Source organism: Ambystoma mexicanum, chromosome 1p (genome assembly GCF_040938575.1).
Source record: "Ambystoma mexicanum isolate Mex_15411 chromosome 1p, UKY_AmexF1_1, whole genome shotgun sequence".
Classification (NCBI taxonomy): domain Eukaryota; kingdom Metazoa; phylum Chordata; class Amphibia; order Caudata; family Ambystomatidae; genus Ambystoma; species Ambystoma mexicanum.
In genome coordinates, this window is record NC_090921.1 from 62,091,990 (window position 1) to 62,112,935 (window position 20,946).

Consider the following 20,946-nt stretch of genomic DNA (forward strand, 5'->3'; position numbering starts at 1 on the left):
CTGACAAAGGAAATCTATTTCCGAAATGCATTGGCAATTTTGGTCTGATTGATAAATCAATTGTGGAAAATTCTTCCTCACTAAGAAAATATTAGTGACTTCTCATTATTGAGACTATTATTTTTGATAATACTTTTTCAAAAAATTACCGAACCTCAATGTTTTTGTCATTTTTCAACCAAAGACATCTCCTTTTTACTTGAAAATTGAACTCTTAGTAATCTTAACTAACCATATACCCAGACTGGGTTCTATAGAGAGCGGCTGTGTGACCCAGTATTCCACTTGGTCTCCTGCTTCACATGACCACACATCTTAACAGCATAGGCCAGAAACATAGGTATTACAATGTTGACAGCCAACACATGAAGCAGCTATTTGACACATGGCACAAACTCACGCATACACGCCAATGTAATGGAACAGGACCCTGAAATCAGTCATGGATGCGTGTCAAATGGCAAAATAAGACATGCACTTTATGGTGCATCGCACCTGCATCACACACAAGCATGTGATTTGCATAGTCCTTCCACAAACATGACAGATGCAAACACACTGATGGTACGTAGCCTAACCATGCCCAAATGGTCAACCAGACCCAGATGGAAGCTCAATACCACTGTCCATGAGCCATGTACAATGCATGTCATTTGACATTTCATTTAAATCACTATGATAAAACACACGTGTCACAGGCTGCAACCATGCTAGGGTGTTGAAATACAGTGAAGGAAGGCACATGGATTCATCAATGGCAGGTCACTTTGACATGACGCAAGTGAATAGGCAAGTGGAAGGGGAGAACAGGGCTCAGAAGTGTCTGGGTGCAGTGCAGTACACGTGTATGGCGTCAACTATCATTGAGAACACAGAGGCAGTAATGTGAATGTCCTGGGCTGATGGCAGCATGATGGCAAGTGCAGTAATTCTGTGTAAAGTGTTGGTAGTGGGTTTTAGGGAAACAGTAAACCCAACCCCCAAGGGCAGGGGATGGCTTGGAGGCACTGCATGGCTCGAAATGGTTGATTAGAGTACCGTGTTGTAGCAGACAGTGTGGGCAGGTGTCAATTGCATTCTTTCAGTCATCTGGGACTACAGCACGGGAGATGAGGACAGTAAGCACAACACATGAGGAAGCATCAGCAGTTGCATAGAGGGAGGGAGGCTGTAACAGAGGGAGACTTAAGCTCGACACAGACGAGAACCCCAAACTAATGGCCATGAGGAGCACCTTACCCTGAGTGAGCAGGAAAGGGATGATGAAATACCACGAGAAGGAAGCAAATACTGGAGATGGAGTTGAATGAATTGCTTGCCCAGGACCCATATGGACTTCCTGGGAATGCACAGGGTCCAGGAATGAACACTCATAGCCACTGTGAGCATGTGCCATCCGCACAGTCTGAGTGAGATACCCTGCACTAAGGCCAAAGGGCGTTCCACACAGTCCAGGTCTGTCAGAGTTGCAGAGGGAAGAGTGTATATTCACAGAAATTCGGGTACTGCCCGTTGCAATAGTCTGCCATTCGAATCACCAGCCCCATGGAAACTGTGAGCTGCTGTGGGATGGTGAGGTAAGGAAAAATGCCTCTGAGGAGGAACAGCTTGCAGGGTGACCACACAGAGACATCAGTCATGTGACGATAGAAGGTGAGTGTTGAGTGGAAGATAATCATAGGCTATCCACAAACATAGGTTGGAGCAAGAATAGGGTCAAGAGAGGCTGCACAGAAATTGCGATGGAAGGAGGGAACAAGTGTGGTGATGAGGATTGCCTCTGTGTGCAGGACATGGTTTGTATGCAGTCTGCATGACTACAAGCACGTATCAGGCCAACATCACATGGGTCACACATGGCAGTCATGTCAATGTAGCCTGAACTGGCTGACAATCATAACACATCACCCAAGCAACATACAAATGCCCTGGACACACATGCATCACCACTCACCGGACATTGTCCCATAATTTGGCAGCCCTCCCACACCTTGGACCACTGCGATGAAATCACCAGCGATCTCCTCATGTGGAGTGAGTTCTTAGTCCTCTGATGGTGCCCACTGCCAGTGTCCAGAGTAGAGGTGAACTTTGTATTCCAGGTCATTCCAACGCTTCACCACATCATCTGCTGTGTGCCTCTCATATCCCAAGGCACTAATATCGTCCGCAATGCACTGCAGTGGGCCCTACACTGAGCAGGCGTATGTTTTCTCCCTGCCGTCACCAGCATGTTGCAGCCTTGTTCAAACATGCAGTCCACAAGCGCGTCCAGTTCCGCATTACAGAAACTACACTTTCTTGACATGTTTGAGGTTTGAGCCGTGTCTGGGGTCCCAGCCTGTTATGCCTGAGCACACTTCTTCCTCTTGGGAGATGGTGTGGACCCTTAGTGGCTTGTGCTACTCTGGTCAGTAGGGACTGAAGCACAGGTGGACTGGCCGATGGAAGCAGGCAATGACATGAGGACCGAAGGTCAAACCGCAGGTATTGGCAGCTGGGTGCTGTTGCCAAGACCCTGCGCTGCACCTGCCTCAGTGCCAAGGACTGTGACCAACACAGTCCTGGCTGGGTGACTCAGAGCTGGGGTGGTGCCAGCTGCAGCTGCCCATGCAGCTTCCACACCCTGCCTTCTCATGACAGCAGATGGCACTGCTTGTTCGGTCTGACGGGCGCTGGGGATGGCACCAGCAGCTGCATCTCCCTGACCCACTTGTGGGCGGGCATAGCTATCCCTGCATGTGCCTGGACACCCTGCCCTCGTGGACCACCATGGCCACATCGCCCACCGTGGCCTCCTTGGCCACCCTGTCCACCCTAGCCACGTCCCCCACCATGGCCACCTCTGGGAGGTCACCCACCTTTGCCTCTCTTACCACTTGTTGCCCTCCCAGTCATGGCACTGATGTACTAGCGCAATGGGAGGTGCAGACAACAATTGGCCTGGGCAATTGGGGTGAAGGGGGCAGTGTACATGATGGAAAACGTACCCCTGTGCTCCTGCAAGGCTGTATGTTACCCCTGGGGAACAATAACGGGTCACGCAATGCTCAGGCACCCCAAAAACAAAAACAAATGTGCACACAACCCCTCAGTAGCCCAAGTGCGATGAAAAAATGTCCCGCAGTATGGTGCGGCACTCAGGAACACAAAAAATGAATACACAGGGAACACGTAGGCTACTACATACATGCCAACCCTCCCGATCTAGGCGGGAGACTCCCGATTTTTTCATTAAAAACAGTGCTATTATTTACTATCTCCCTCCTAAAATAACAATATCCCCAATGCATTCCTATGGGGAAAATGCATTCTCCCGATTTTGGTGCAGAAATCTCCCTCTCAGGGGCTTCGGAATGTTGGCATGTCTGCTACTATGACATTGAAAATGGGATACGCATCACACAGGGGCAACCACAGTGGAAAAATGCATACGCGTCTTACCGTCTGCCTGGAAAAATGAAGAAAAACACACGTGCATATGCGCATAGGCAACTCCCCTGCCAAAACAAGAAGTGCGCACTGCCACAGTAGTGATCAATTCGCATGAACCCACAAAAAGAAGAATCTCATGCGTCGGTCTCCACGAAAAGCACGTACATTACACTGTTGTGCTACACAAACCATTAACCCGTACTGAACGGCAACGCCCAATGTCCAGCATGCGTCACGTAACTTACACGCTTAGGGCCTTTCCTCGGATTACACAATAACGTGCTGTTTCCGCACATGCAGAGTCACTCTTCATCCGGATGGCCACGTGAAAGCACATGGAAGACACATGCTCCTGCCCACAAGGCCATTTACCTGCCTCCAACTGCCCCGAGCTGCCTCATAGAGCCATCTGCTGCTGCCAGCCAACTCTGTGTGCCTGTTGCCCACGTACCCTGCATTTTGGTGCCTGCTTTGAAGCTTTTGCCAGTGATCCTGTTGCTGGGACCACCTCTGCTGACCCTGAAGACTTCCGACTGCCATTCCATTGCTCCACAGCCCAGCCTCAGGACCACCTGCCACGCACACCTGCCTCAGGGGTTGCCATGTCTGACCCATCTCCATCTGAGCCAAGTGGCAACCCCCCGGCAGAGAGGCAGAGGGCAGTCAGCTTCTCTTCCAGAGAAGTTGGCATCCTGGTGGAGCAAGTCCTGGGGCATTATGATGCCCTTTTCATTGGACCATCCCGCGTCAACCAGGAAGGACGGATTAGGATCTGGGTGGACATCATGGGTCCCATCAACATGGAGGGGCTGGCATCCCGCGACTACCGACATGTCCGTAAGCGCTGGGAAGACTTCAGGTCCAGGACCCTCAAAAATGTCCGGCGCCTCCTCAAGGCTGCCGATGATGGAGTGAGGCGCCGGAGCTGGTTGTCCACAAATGAGATGCGGGTCCTGGAGCACATCGACCCAGCGCTGCACGCCCAAGTCTTTGATTTGGTGCTCCGTCTGGAGTGGACTGGTAATTGTTCATGTGTTCTTGTCCACCATAGTTCATGTGTATGTTGATGTGTGGCTGGAGTGTGCAGCTTGGCCTCCTTTCTGGCATGCCTCCTGTACAGGTGTCTGTGTGCATGTCCCTGACAGTGCTGCATGTGAGTCCATTCAAGCCTGACCCACTTCAATGGTATCTGTGTTGCAATGTGTGATGCGCACTGGCATGTAAAGAGGTGAATATGTTTGCATACCTGTGTTTGGACTGGGGCATGCAAGAGGTGTGACACATGGGTGCTAATGTCACCATCATGGACATGCATGGTGTACATGTGCTTGTGTCTGAGTAGTGAGTGTGTGACTGGTCAACCCCATGGATGCATGACACATGAGCATCTCAATGCCTGATTGACTCATGCAGCCCAGTTGTCCCCAAGTGCACTGTGATGGGAGGTCTACATGGCCTGATTCATGACTGTCATGTGATGTGTGTATATGTGATGTGCATGTACCATGATGCATGTGAGGTTCTGCCCTTCCTCTGATGTGATCACAGTGCCTTGTACATGGATGTGAGTGTGTGTTGCACATGGCATGCATGATTGTGCATGTGTGTTGTTTGCACTAACCTGTGTTTTGGTGGGATGATGGTTGTGACGTTTGACAGTGCCACTCATGTGCATTTGCTTTGTTCCAAGCAGACATTTGTTTGGTACACTGATGCTTGATTTCAATGTCTCCCTATCCACCGTAACAACGGAGGGAGAGGGCAGAGGTGGTGCTCTGGAGCACCATGGCAGGGATGCCTCCACCAGGCACCGACGCAAGTCCCAGTCGTCCTCCCAGGTTAGGTCATCTTCCAGGAGTGAGGACGCTGGTGCCCCATCAGAGTCATCGGCCGCAGCTGCTGAGGGGAGGCCCAAGAGGGTGAAGTTGATCGTGGGCTCCTCAGCAGCGGGAGGGACAGGTGAGCCCCCACAGGGGCAATCCGATGCAGAAGATGGTGGGGAGTCTGCCAGGTTGGTGGTTCATGAGGAGGAGGCCACATCAGCCCAGCACATGAGGCCTAGCGGGGGTGATGAGGTAGGTGCAACTGATGCAGTCCAGGGGCAGGAGGCAGTTCAGGTCACTGTGGAGGGGCCTGTTCCTAATCCTGTCTCTGAAACTGCGCCTGCATCAGTATGCACCTGGGGGCATGCCTCAGGCCAGACCCATCCGCAGGTAGCGGATGTATCCACATCAACTGATCTTCCACTACCTACCGGACGAGGCAATTCATGACAGGGTGGAGCCCATGCTTGCCGGGATCGCGTGGCGGACAGGCGCCATTTGGGTTGACATGCAGGCTTCCAATTGGGGGCTTGCACGTCATCACAGAGAGGTCTGTAGCCTCATGAACTGGCTAGCTCAGCTTGTTGGTGTGAGTTTACTACATGTGCTGGCCACTCATGCAACCCTCTCCACCTCTTCTTCCACTGTGTGCCAGTCGTCCTCCCTGCCGCCTTCTGGCCCAGATAACATCAGGGCCCCCCATGGACCTGTCCCAACCACGGTGGCCAGTCTGGTGGAGACCAAATCCCTGCCACAGTCGGGAGTCGGAGGATCAGCAGAGGTGGTCACCGCAGCCACAGGACAAGTGGCAATGGAGCTAGTGCAGGCACCTTGCAGCAGGGCACATGCACGACTGCCCTGGGGGTTGTCATCATCCCAGAGGCAATCCTGGAGGCCCAGGCACAGGGCTTATCGGTGGCAGCAGGCTCGATGTAGGAGAATCGAGAGCCACAAGGAGTGCAGACGCCATTTTTTGCATTTGCTCCTAAGGCTGTATTTATTGGCCAAGGAGATCCAAATCACACGAATCTTCCCATGCTCACTGCAGACATGATTCCCAGAGTCCAGTACCCGTAACAGGACCCCAAGCACAGCATCCCCACTGCACCACTGCAGACGATTACCTATACGGACAGCACCACTACCAGTGATCATCCCGATGAAGGCCATCATCACCACGTGCCCTTACCCAGCTCTGTTTGGCCAAAACACCTCTGTGTCGATGTTTTGTGGCACAACCTTTGTATATATGTGTTGATGGATAGTGTTGTGTACACTATTTTGTTGAATACCCCCTGACCTACTACAGTCCTGGGTCACACCCTGCACAAGTTCTATGTCACTACCTACCTGTATTGTACACCACTGTGGAAATTGTCTCTCGATAATTGAAGAGGTCTATACTCATCTGTATATCCCTTAAGAAAAAACATCTGTCCATACTTTTGTGCTTATCGAAAGTCCTGTAAATGTTTAATTCGATTTATCTGTGCAAAATCGTTTTGAAGGCAAAATAAAATAGCTTCAAAACAAGACAGCTGTCTACGGATCTCCCATCCTGATTTCTAGCATTTTACATATCGATGTAGGAGGCGACAGGACTCGGGGCCCTCAACATCACAGGGACAGGTATCGGCCATCCGGCAGGAGGGTAACGTGGACCTGGGAACAAGGATGTCTTCGGTGTTGCAGCAAATTGGCCAGCAAATTGAAGCAGAGCCGCAGCGGGCAGAGGGGGCACGACTCACCATGGCCAGGGCTTAGAACACCCTGCGTCGGGCAGAGAGGCAGGCAGAGTTCCTCGAGGAGACTCACTGGGAGTTTGAGCGGAGGACGGAGGAGTCCCTGCGGGGCCTCGAGGGTAGAGCACAGGCCCGCCTCCGGGAAATAGATGCAGAGTTTGATGATGCCATGGCCGGAAATCTTGGGGGAAATGGTCAGTCGTAGGACTCGCCCACTGCCTTTGTAAATAGTTACTTAGTGGTAGGTTTCCTTTATTTTTTTATGATTTGGAGTTCATGGACTTTTCTCCACATCTTGTGAATAGTTTTTTATTAGGGTTTCTTAGGATGTATATTTGGAATTAGGGATCATGGAGCCTTCAGCCTGTACATAGTTGGACATGTTTAATTTATTTGGATTTTTGTTCACCATGGAGTAATGGTTTTTTATGATTTTGGTTTGCAATTGGAGGACAACCATTGCTCATAGACCACGTTTTGGAGTTTCAACTTTTTTAATTAAACATTTCTTTTTGTTTCAAATTTCATTTTCATTTGCATTGCATTAATCATCATTTTCATGGTTAGCTTTCAGTTGGTGTGATGTTTGGTACATTTTATTCCTTACAATCAAAGTGGTGTCTGCTCTCAATGGTTTGGTGCATGTGTCACTCTTCATTGGCTATGTTACGTGTCCCTGCTGTTGAGCAATGTTGGTCATGTGTTTGCAAACATGCATGTGTGCATTTGTGATTCACATGCCATGGGGCATGTACTGGGGAGTACAACCAAGGGATGGGTGTTGAGTTGCACTGTGGGGAGGCAGCGTGTGGTGGCATTTTGGTGGACATTTGCTACATGATTGCATGGTGTACAGATGTGGGGGGCAGGGAGAACATGAGTCGGGGCGTGCCTGCAGGTTGCTGTCACTGGTGGGGGGGACATGAGTCAGGGCCTGCCTACAGGTTGCTATCACTGTTGGGGGTGGGTGGGATATGAGTCAGGGCCTGCCTGCAGGTTGCCGTCACTGATGGGGGTGGGGGGGCATGAGTTGGGGCCTGCCTGCAGGTTGCCATCACTGGTGGGGGACATGAACCAGGGCCTGCCTGCGAGGTATGGTCACAGGTGATGGGGGTCCCTTGTGGTGTGGGCTGCCTGCGGGGTATGGTCACGGATGATTGGGTGTCCCTTGTGGTGTGGGCTTTCTGTCGGTATGGTTATGGGTGATGCAGGTTCCCTTGCAGTGTGGGCTTCCTGCGGGGTATGGTCATGGGTGATGGGGGTCCCTTGTGGTGTGGGCTGCCTGCGGGGTATGGTCACAGGTGATGGGGGGTCCCTTGTGGTGTGGGCTGTCTGTGGGTAAGGTTATGGGTGATGGGGGTCCCTTGTGGTGTGGGCTGCCTGCAGGGTATGGTCATGTGTGATGGGGGAGTCCCTTGTGGTTTGGTCTGCCTGTGGCGTATGGTCACGGGTGATGGGGGGATCCCATGTGGTGAGGGCTGCCTGTGGGTATGGTCACAGGTGATGGGAGGGTCCCATGTGGTGAGGGCTGCCTGTGGGTATGTTCACAGGTGATAGGAGGGTCCCTTGTGGTGTGGGCTGCCTGTGGGTATGGTCAGGGGTAATGGGGGGGTCCCTTGTGGTGGGGGCTGCCTGCGGGCTATGGTCACAGGTGATGGGGGTCCCATGTGGTGTGGGCTGCCTGCGGGTATGGTCAGGGGTGATGGGTGACACTTGTGGTGTGGGCTGCCTGTGGGGTATGGTTACAGGTGATGGGGGTCCCTTGTGGTGTCAGCTGCCTGCGGGGTATTGTCATGGGTGGGCTGCCTGTGGGGTATGGCCACGGGTGATTGGGTCCCTTGTGGTGGGGGCTGCCTACAGGTATGGTCATGGTTGTTGGGGGGTCCCTTGTGCTGTGGACTGCCTGTGGGGTATGGTCACGGTTGATGGGGGTCCCTTGTGGTGTGGGCTGCCTGCGGGTTATGGTAACAGGTGATGGGGGTCCCATGTGGTGTGGACTGCCTGTGTGTATGGTCAGGGGTGGTGGGCAGGCCCCTTGTCATGTGGGCTGCCTGCGGGTATGATCACGGGTGATGGTGGGTCCCATGTGGTGTGGTCTGCATGCGGGGTATGGTCACGGGTGATGGGGTCCCATGTGGTGGGGACTGCCTGCAGGTATGGTCACGGGTGATGGGGGTCTCTTGGGCTGTGGGCTGCCTGCGGGTATGGTCAGGGGTGATGGGGGTCCCTTGTGGTGTGGGCTGCCTGCGGGGTATGGTCACTGGTGATGGGGGTCCCATGTGGTGGGGACTGCCTGCAGGAATGGTCACGGGTGATGGGGGTCCCTTGTGCTATGGGCTCCCTGCAGGTATGGTCAGGGGTGATGGGGATACCTTGTGGTGTGGGCTGTCTGCAGGTATGGTCATTTGTGATGGGGGGTGCCTTGTGGTGTGGGCTGCCTGCGGGTATGGACATGGGTGATGGGGGTCCCATGTGGTGGGGGCTGCCTATGGGGTATGGTCACGGGTGGGCTACCTGTGGGGTATGGTCACAGGTGATGGGGGGTCCCTTGTGGTGTGGGCGGCCCGCACGTATTGTCACAGGTGATGGGGGATCCCTTTTGGTGTGGGCTGCCTGCGGGTATGGTCATGGATGATGGGGGGTCCCTTGTGGTGTGGGATGCCTGCGGGTATGGTCACAGGTGATGGAGGGGTCCCATGTGGTGTGGGCTGCCTGTGGGTATGGTCAGGGGTAATGGGGGGTCCCTGTGGTAGGGGCTGCCTGCGGGCTATGGTCACAAGTGATGGGGGTCCCATGTGGTGTGGGCTGCCTGTGGGGTATGGTCACGGTTGATGGGGGTCCCTTGTAGTGTGGGCTGCCTGCGGGTTATGGTAACAGGTGATGGGGGTCCCATGTGGTGTGGGCTGCCTGTGAGTATGGTCAGGGGTGGTGGGCAGGTCCCTTGTCATGTGGGCTGCCTGCGGGTATGATCACGGATGATGGTGGGTCCCATGTGGTGTGGTCTGCATGCGGGGTATGGTCATGGGTGATAGGGGGTCCCTTGTGCTGTGGGCTGCCTGCGGGTATGGTCAGGGGTCATGGGAGTCCCTTGTGGTGTGGGCTGCCTGTGGGGTATGGTCACAGGTGATGGGGGTCCCATGTGGTGGGGACTGCCTGCAGGTATGTTCATGGGTGATGGGGGGTCCCTTGTGGTGTGGGCTACCTGTGGGTATGGTCACAGGTGATTGGAAGGTCCCTTGTGGTGTGGGCTGCCTGCGGGTATGGTTAAGGGTAATGGGGGTCCATTGTGGTGGGGCTGCCTGCGGGGTATGGTCAAGGGTGATGGGGGTCCCATGTGGTGTGGGCTGCCTGCAGGTATGTCTTGGGTGATGGGGGTACCTTGTGGTGTGGGCTGCCTGTGGTTATGGTCAGGGGTGATGGGGGTCCTTTGTGGTGTTGGCTGCCTTCAGGGTATGGTTACGGGTGGGCTGCCTGCGGGGTATGGCCACGGGTGATGGGGGTGCCCTGTGGTGTGGGCTGCCTATGGGTATGGTCACAAGTGTTGCGGGGGTCCCTTGTGGTGTGGGCTGCCTGTGGGTATGGCCAGGGGTGATGGGGGTCCCTTGTGGTGTGTGCTGCCTGTGGGGTATGGTCACAGGTTATTGGGGGTCCCATGTGGTGTGGGCTTCCTGCAGGTATGGTCACAAGTGATGGGTGGGTCCCTTGTCGTGTTGGCTGCCTGCGGGTATTGTCACAGGTGATGGGTGGTCCAATGTGGTGTGGTCTGTATGCGGGTATGGTCACGGGTGATGGGGGTCTCTTGGGTTGTGGGCTGCCTGCGGGTATGGTCAGGGGTGATGGGGGTATCTTGTGGTGTGGGCTGCCTGCAGGGTATGGTCACGGGTGATGGGGGTCCCATGTTGTGGGGACTGCCTGCAGGTATGGTCACGGGTGATGGGGGTCCCTTGTGGTATGGGCTGCCTGCAGGTATGGTGAGGGGTGATGGGGATACCTTGTGGTGTGGGCTGCCTGCAGGGTATGGTCATGGGTGATGGGGGTCCCTTGTGGTGTGGGCTGCCTGCAGGTATGGTCATGGGTGATGGGGGTGCCTTGTGGTGTGAGCTGTCTGCGGGTATGGTCATGGGTGATGGGGGTCCCATGTGGTGTGGGCTGCCTATGGGGTATGGTCACGGGTGGGCTACCTGTGGGGTATGGTCACGGGTGATGGGGGATCCCATGTGGTGTGGACTGCTTGCGGGTATGGTCACGGGTGATGGTGGTGTCCCTTTTGATGTGGGCTGTCTGCGGCTATAGTCACGGGTGATGGGGGGCCCCTTGTGGTGTGGTCTTCCTGGGGGTATGGTCATGGGTGATGGGTGCATCCCTTGTGGTGGGCTGCCTGCAGGTATGATCACAGGGAATGTGGGGGTCCCTTGTGGTGTGGGCGGCCTGCGCATATTGTCACAGGTGATGGGGGATCCCTTTTGGTGTGGGCTGCCTGCAGGTATGGTATGGGTGATGGGGGGATCCCTTGTGGTGTGGGATGCCTGCGGGTATGGTCACGGGTGATGAAGGGGTCCCATGTGGTGTGGGCTGCCTGCGGGTATGGTCACGGGTGATGGAGGGGTCCTTTGTGGTGTGGGCTGCCTGCGGGTGTGTTCTCAGCTGATGGCAGCCGGCACAGCCCTTTCCGCGTGATTTGACTGGTGTGAGTGGGATACGTGATTTTGCGGGGTACGCAAGGACCTTTTCATGCAATTTGGCTGGCGCGAGCGGGGTACGCGATTTCGTGGGTGTACGTGAAGACCTTTTCATGCGATCCAGCTGGCGTGAGCGGGGCACGCAATTTCGCGGGGGTACGCCAGGGCCTTTCCATGCGATTTGGCTAGCACAAGCAGGGTCGCAATTTTGCAGGGGTACATGAGGGCCTTTTGAAGCAATATGGCTGGCGCAAGCATGGTACGCAATTTTGCGGGGGTACGCAAGTGCCTTTTCACACGATTTTGCTGGTTCATGTGGGGTACGCTCTGATTTTTCACGTGATTATGATGGAGGGGGGCTGTGCGCTGGGCCATGGATGTGCTGGGCCTTGTGCCATATTGGCCATTTCACTGGCTTTTTCCTCTGCAAGGGGTAGTGTTGGGGGCATTACTGGCGCAGATAGATGTTCACTACACCACGGCTGGTAATGGCTCGGGAAATCCATGAATACGCATGGTGCGCAGATGCTGCTTTGCACCCCAGCTGTTGCATGCGTGACGCATGCTCCCTCTCGGCGTGTGGCGCTTGTGATGCTTCTGCACTGGAATCTATGAATCGGGCACTTAATTTGGTAATGGGTGGGAACAAGATGGGAGCAAACAAAGTTACTGTTTGGGGATACATATATACATACATACATACATACATACATACATACATACATACATACAAGGATTAAAAAAGGCAAACAAATGCCACATCTTTTGATACAAAAAGGGTTACAAATATATCTTAGATTAGGAGAAAACAATATGGTTGGATACACTATTTGTTTTTTTTTTTGAAATTTTCTTTCATGATACCTCCCATGTTAAGCACTGCATTGAGGGATTTGACTGAGATAGGGATGCACAGGGTACACTGCATATTGGGGAGGGCGGACAATGGGTGGGTAGTGGTCAAATATTGAATGCCCGTTGAATATCGACCAGAGGGCGGAATGTACACACAGTGCCAACCTCTCCCCCCTACACTGATATATAGATAAAATGGTAGGTAGGTCAAATAGTTCACTCTCCATTCCATTATTGTAGAAATCCCTGAAGGAAGAAAAGCACAGTGTCAGATACATATGTATTTTAAAATGGAAAATTAAATGCAAATGGTTTCCAGTCCTATAAAAGCCAGGTGTGGGGAACTATAAACCATGCCAAGGGTTTTGAGATAAGCAAGAAGGACTGACACACTTCAAGATATGAGATTTGGTGGGATAAAAATGGAATTGGCGTAGAAATCAGACAAGAATGAGATAAGGCTAGGCAACTAATCGAAGCTTCTGGCACATTTATCTATGTTGTTGGGTTCTTGTGAAGAAAGTGTTTAAGGTGTGTCATCTAAATCAGTTTCAAAGCTCAGCTGTATTATTTAGCACCATAAAATGTAGATATATATATTGTGGAATGGCGTTGTGTACCAGACTACTTGGCATAACCTTAGGCAGTAGATACATTGATGCATGAAGAATGTTCTTGGCAGGAATGGAGCACTTTCATAAATGTCCAGCCAAGTCTAAAATAGGCATATTCATTGTGTGTCAGAGAAAAATTGTGGATGCCAGTTATGCTAATATAAATGATAACGTTATCTAATGGTAATGAGGGATGATTGCTGTTTAATTAACTTGGCCTATCATAACATATCATTCACAAGGTGATAATTTGCAAACAATTTTTTCAGAATTTTAGAAAATCTATAAAGATAGGCTGGAGGCAAACATGCATTGAGTGTGTTCTTTTTTCCCTGTCTCTGCCTGATGGATGGGAGCATGACAATCCATGGGTGTCTGATGGAGTTGTGGGGTGTGTGGGGGAAGGACCCCCTGTACAGGGTTCATCTCTATCAGCTCACAATCCATTCCCACCACGGTCAGGCCCTGCAGCTGGATAAAATTAGTGTTTATCTGTACACCTTGGCTTCTCTCCTGTGGAACGGGAAAGGGGATTTGTTTTTCAAGCTAACTTCACAGGGCCGCTGCTCCACCTCAGGTCCTGCATTCTATTCTGCTCATAATGTATCAAGCCATAACTTCCAAGATGGCGACACTTCTGTCCTGCTAACACGCTGACCTTGCTTCTACCACAACAACTTTCTGCCTCCACCTTCCAACTGTCTCAACTCTTCCCGAAAATGTTCCTTTGGACTATTACTTTGAATACAACTAAACACAGGGCCTATAATGTTGCCCTATCTTCAACTCCTGCAACCACAACATTAATACATTTGCTGCTATTTCTGTGTTGCTATATGTGAGTATTTATTATGCCCCACACCTAACTAAAAAAAATACTCTTCTTCTGCTGTGCAAGCCTCAGTCTGCTCCTAAAAACTTGTATCTCTTTGCCCTGCTGGGACACTGTACGTGCTTCCCAACACCTACTATTCCAATAGACCATGTACTCAGAAAATAAAAGTATGGTCAATAAAAAATAGCTAGTACCAAAAATTGAAAACGCGACTCAATTCTGTTTCCACTGTGGCCAATGTGATAAAGATGAGAACTCCAGAGATGAAGGCAAATGATGTTGCAGAGGGTGGGGGGTGTTAAAGTGTAATGGGGCAAGTGAACATTCAGGAAACACTTACTGATCTGAATCAGATGAGTATGCAAGTATCGTTTCCATCCCCGCCCCTCAATAGTACCGTTCAGGGGAGAAACGTTACAGGCTCAGACAGCCCTCCCGCCCCAAAAGAGTCTTGGGGTAGAAGATAAAACAAACTAAGACCATGAAGATGGCACTAAGAATATAGAACAGATGCTATGATAAGTCTTGAAACAGGCATTTGAGCTATATATGCACATAGATAGAGAATAACTAGGTGGCTTCAAACATACACACTGAGCACACGTAAAAACACAAGTATACATAGACATGAAGAATGGATAGACATCTATAATATTCGCCCTAACAAATTGATATGCACTGAAGCGGCTGCCATGCATGCAGAGCACTTCCCGCTCCCGATGCAATGACACAGAACTGGAGAACATTGGGCCTCATTATGAGGCGGTGGTCCTAAAATTATTTCTGTCACCTAGCTTTCCGGTGCCACCGGGACATTACAATTCCCAGCGGACCGGGAAGCTAGGTGCCAGAAAATATTAGTCCCATTCCCCTGGGTTCACGGAAGCACCGGAACACTAATGGTGCCGGTGCTTCCGTGATGAGTCTGCCTACCAGGGTCTCTGTGCCCACCAGGTTTAGACCTGTCAGGTGCAGCCTCCCCAGAAGGCAGACTCAGAGTGTGGTGGTCTGGAAACAAAGGTGCCAGTAAGCTTACCAGCACCCTTCTTGCTCTGGATCGCAACACTCATAATGAGACCCACTTTCCGATCCATCTTTAATCAAAATATATTTGGATTCACATTATTACGGGCATACCTGCGCCTGCTTGACACCTAAACCCACCAAGATTATGAGATTCCAGCCAGGGACCAGGAACCTTCCGGTCTTGCTATTTTAGAACCACTAGACTAATTGATTCTGCATGTCAAAATGAGAGAAATAGTTATTCCTCTCCAACTGAACTAAGATTATAGAATCAACCACAGGATACCATTAGGGAGTCTACCCCTGTCTTGATCTTTGAACATAGAGCCCATACAGAGCATTCTTAAGAAGACCCATTTGAGAGAGCCGTCTGAGTCAATCAAATGAAGGGATGTGACCCACAGGCTCCTAGGATCCTGAGAAAGATGGTTTATGTTGCAAAATAAAGTTCTGATACCTTTGAAACTAGCAATAGGGAAGATATTATTATCTACTGTGAAAACCAATGTAATATTGTTGTTCTTCACTGTTATCACCCGCTAGTTGACCACTGACATTAGACCATAATTGTAGTGTATGGTCCAACATGACCATTGTTGTATGCAACAAGGTACCAATAGGTTTAAAAAAAAAATGAAATTGTGACTTCTTGTAGTTGTTGTACCTATGCTTTTGTGTACTGCCTATTACATTCTAGGGGCTATTTTTCAAGTATGCTTCAGTTTCATAATATTGCTATCTTATGTATTTTATGATGAATTTCATTCTAACATTTTTGGTGATTTAAATGGTTTTTCATACCCACCATTTTTGTATCTATATGTATTAAATAGACTCATTGTGAACCATTTGAATTGTCTTTGAATTGTGTGCCCCTGGTTCAATTTGATATGCACAGTTGTGACTAATTTTTTTGATATTTTTTATATTGATTCTGACTTTGTGAGACGCCACGCTTTGTTGTGACTAATATTCACCCATAGACATGAAAAACATACACCTGTACACAGATATTAAAAAATATATTTGCACGTAGACACAAAGAATATATATACATATTCAGTAAAGGGATGCTATGGTTAAGTTGCGCTATATGAAATTCAGTTTAAAAAGTATGTTAAAGGGATGTTATGGTTCCACGTAAAACCGAAAAACCCTTGAAATTCGCCAGTTATGGTACGCTAATCAACCATAACACGCGCCACCACCGTGCACTGCTAAGACTAACACCCAAGACATCAAAGATGACATCACAAAACAATTAACTAGACACATACTACCCAAACAGGAGTACTACTTTGGAAACCATGTGTCTCTACCACGTAGCCCAAAACTTCATATACAAAAATAATGTTAAACCAGATGAAAAGAAAGGTAGATACAGAGTTGTAAATTCTGAAGGCAGCTTAGTGAAATTTACCAAACGCAGTTTAATTAATCATATCAAATTGTCATTAAAAACTCCTCAACAACAGTCCAAGATGGCCACCGGCACAGGGAGACTTGTTTAGGTCTCTCTCTGCCCGGGCCGCCGCAAGAACCTCAATGAAGCTGGACAAAACACCCTATAAACCCACAAATTCCTGCCAGTATTAGCGTGACCAACTCCCGACCCACCTTGCATCCGAGAACTGCCCTGTTGGTGCTGCGCTTTGGGAAATTGCAGGAGGAAAGACGCGGCCGCCCCTCCCCCATCAAAGGCCGCCGCACAGGAGAGGGACCCGCCGGAAGACACCGGTGGCCGCGACTACACCCCTGACGGTGCTGAGTACCCGAGCCGGCACGCGTGCTCCGTGCACTCTCCACCAGGACAGCAGTGGTAGCACCGGCCCGTAGAGCCAGCCCCTCTGGGGAGATGACCAGCGGAGGGGCGGGAGAGTGGAGAAGAGGAGGGCTGAGCCCGGCTGCTGGGAGAGCGAGGCACCGGGCCCGACGCCCACCACCACGATCGCCTTCGGTTGCCCGGAGGCGCTACAGGTGAGTGCACCCCCACCCCCACAATAGACTTTGGAAGGAAGACCCCAGGAGGGCACACTGCCACACAACCACCCCCTCGGAGGCCCGCACAGCCCATCAGCTGGGCCACAGAGAGAGGGGGAGGGGCGGAAGGGGCATAAAGGCGGAAGGGGCATAAAGGGGTGAACTTAAAAAAAAAAAATAATAATAATAATAATTAAAAGCCCCCCGCGGGCGAGGGGGTCGACAGGCAACTGCCCCCCCAGAAAATCTTAAAGAGACCCCACATAGGCGGGGGCACCACAGTAAGCACCCCCCTCACCGCAATTCAACTGCCCCCCATTAGCCACACTCTAACAAGGAGGTGGACCCCTGGGGCAACAAACGGAAGGAACGTCCCAGGAGAAACCACAAGGCGCCCACGCACCATCCCGGTGGAGCCAGTACCCCAGGGAGATCATGTCAAAAACCAAGGGGAAGGGTGGCTTTACAACCCAAAACTCTCAGACATCCAAACAAGACGCAAATTTGGTGCAAATGTGGTCGACAGAGCCCCAGGTCCCCACAGGAAGACTTCCCAGAGGACCGTAGCCACCCCAACACTAGCCAACCACCTCCATCTAGAGACGACATGCACTCATGGTTTATGGAGCTTCAGGACAAGTTTATGATCACGGTCCAGGACCAATTCACTACAATGAGAAATTAGATGAAACAAGTGGTCCAAGAAAAAAAGCTGGATGTGTCCAAACTGGAAGAGCGGACAGACTTGATGGAGAGAACAGTCAAGAACCTAGAGGATGAAGCACGGCAAAATAGTGAGACACAGGAACACTTGGTGCGGCTGACCCACAATCTAGAGATACAATGTGAAGACCTAGAAAACCGGTCCCGTAGATCCAACATCCGTATAAAGAACATGGCGGAGTCGGTGCTTGATAAAGACCTCAAAAGTGCAGTCCAGGAGGTGTTCAGAGACATTCTGGAGGAGCAAGAAGCAGATGCCATAGGTATCAACAGGGTTCACAGAGTGGGGCCAACAAGAACAGGGGCGCCCGGGGAAAGACCTAGAGACGTGTTAGCATCCCTATCCTCATACCCACAGAAAGAACAAATATTGAAGAGGGTGCATCAACTGGACCACATAAGGATGAACGGGATGGAGATCCATCTGTACCAGGATCTGGCCTCGGTAACGCTACAGAAAAGAAGAGATATGGCACCGCTAGTTAAGGAACTTGTGGCAAAGGAAATACGATACAGATGGACATTCCCGTTTGGCCTCCCATTCACCTGGGACAGCAAACAAAGAAGAGTGACCACAAGCGACGAAGGCCTACACATAATGGGCATACAAACAGAAGGGGTGGAGAGATTGGCCAACAAAACAAGTGGAGGGTATCACAAAAGGCTGAGAGGCTGGGAAGAAATTGGGCAAAATAAGAAGCAAAACGGGTAGAGAAGCAAACCTATAAGAATGTCCGTGGAAAGCATAACTCGGCGGTCCGGCAAGGAGGCCTTGGATCTGAACCTCAAGAAGGACTGAGGAAATGTGGGGTTTAGTAACCCCCGCAACGTTTACACCGAGTTCACTGAGGGCCGGGAGCGATAGGCTCAACGCCCTAGCATCCATAGGTACCCGGGCCTTCCTCGGGAAGTTATATGTTTTAAAGTTAAAAGTTGGGGGGGAAGTTGGGGGAATTAGGGGGCAAGGGGAGAGGGAATTCTGCGGAAGAAGAAAGCGACTCACCTCGCAGGGAACCACAAATGTTCATAGCGGTTCAAATCAAAATGGGGAAACTTAGAATACTAACATACAATATAAGGGGCCTGAATTCCCAGGTGAAGAGGAAAAAGGTAGAGACCATGTTGAAGACGGAAAAGGCGAACATTCTCCTACTTCAAGAAACACATATACAAGCACAGGACAAACAGAAAGTGCATCTCAGGGGGTACAAGATTTGGGCACAAGCAAATGCCAAAGACAAAAGGGCAGGGGTCCTAATAGCAATAAAAGAAGGAGCGGATGTAGTCCTAACAGACATCCTAACAGATAGGGAGGGGAGGCTCGCATTCATCAACATCAAACTTGAGGGATTCCGGCTAACCCTTGCCACAATATATGCACCCAACACGTATCAAGATGGTTTCCTGCGAGACGCCTTGGAGAAGCTCGAGGGCTTTGCAAAAGGCAAAGTGATTTTAGGGGGAGACCTAAACATAGCATGGCATCCTCAAACAGATAGGAGCTCGGGGGGTCCCATATGCCAGGGTGCACCGTCCAAACATCTCAAACAAAAAATGGACCAGGTGGCACTTTGTGATGTATGGAGGGAACTGAAGGGTCAACAGAGAGGCTATACATACTTCTCACACGTATATAATACAATGTCAAAAATAGACTACTTTTGGGTCTCGGTGGGACTCATGGGCAAAATTCAAGGAATCGAAGCGGGTTCGATATCACTCTCAGATATCACTCTCACTCTTGGCTGGAAGTGACGACGCCAGGAAAGGGGGGAGGACTATGGCGATGGAAGCTCCCACAGGATATTCTTACAGACCCGATACTGGGCGAAGGGATAAGGGACAAGATTGTAGATTATTTTGCACAAAACGATACAGGGGATGTCCCAATTAGCACAGTCTGAGAGGCATTCAAAGCGGTAATATGAGGACACTTGATAGCACTGAAAGCCACCAAAGATAGCCAAAGACACAGCTGGGAAAAAGAACTGGAAAATAAAATAAAGGATACACAAGAAAAGCTGCTGGCCCATCCCTCCAGAAAGCTCAAGATGGCCCTAAGACATGTCCAGGGGCAACTGGAAATGCTCTGCACCAAAGAGGCAGAGAAATCCCTCCAGTACCTTAATCAACATCGCTATATAAAAGCCAATAAGGCAGATAGAATTTTGGCGAGACAGCTACGCGAAAAACAAAAAAACAACGTCCATCATGAGCACTCGAGACTCACAAGGTGAAACCTTAACACGAACTCAAGATATAGGGAAGGCCTTTCGAGAATTCTATCAAATACTATATACAACAGATCACCCAAACGAAAGTGACCAAGACACGTACCTACAATCTCTCCCCATCCCCAAAATCCCAGAGGAAGATAGGGAAGCATTAGATAACCCGATTAGCGAAGAGGAAGTAAAAAAGGCGATTGCTGGACTTCCAATTAATAAGGCACCCGGCCCGGACGGCTTCACCGCCCCCTTCTATAAAAAATATGCAGACCTAATCAACCCAGTCTTGACGAGACTCTTAAACTCCTTCAAAGAAAAGGGAAATGTGATCCCTTCTATGAATGAAGCAAAAGTTTTGGTATTCCACAAAGCAGGGAAAGACCCATCCCTCCCCAGCTCCTACCGCCCCAAAGCACTGATTAATTTGGATACCAAGATATACACCAAAATTCTAGCAACAAGGCTATCCCCACTACTGCCCAGCCTAATAACCACCGACCAATCAGGCTTTATTCCAGGGAGACAAACACATGATAATTTGAGAAGAATAATACATCTAGTGGAAAAAACAGGGATCACACAGACCCCGGCGGCATTGCTCACCCCCAATGCCGAAAAGGCTTTTGACCGGGTAGAGTGGTCAATACTATTCAAAACACTAAAGTGTATGGGCTTCGGGGAGAAATTTATAAAGATGGTAAAAGCTAACTACAACTCCCAATAATCAGGATAGCCATAAATGGCGAGGTCACCGACAAAGTTGCGATAACAAGGGGCACCAAACAGGGATGCCCGCTCTCCCCCCTTTTATATGCCATATTTCTAGAACCACTCCTAATCAGAATCTGGGAGTCAACCCGCATAATGGGAATAGAAATGACAGACACACAGCACAAAGTGATTGCGTATGCAGATGACATGTTGCTGGCCCTAGCGAACTCAGGGAGGACATTAACCTTACAAACTGTGCCGTAAAACTCTTGGCAGCATAGGAAATCTCAACCTT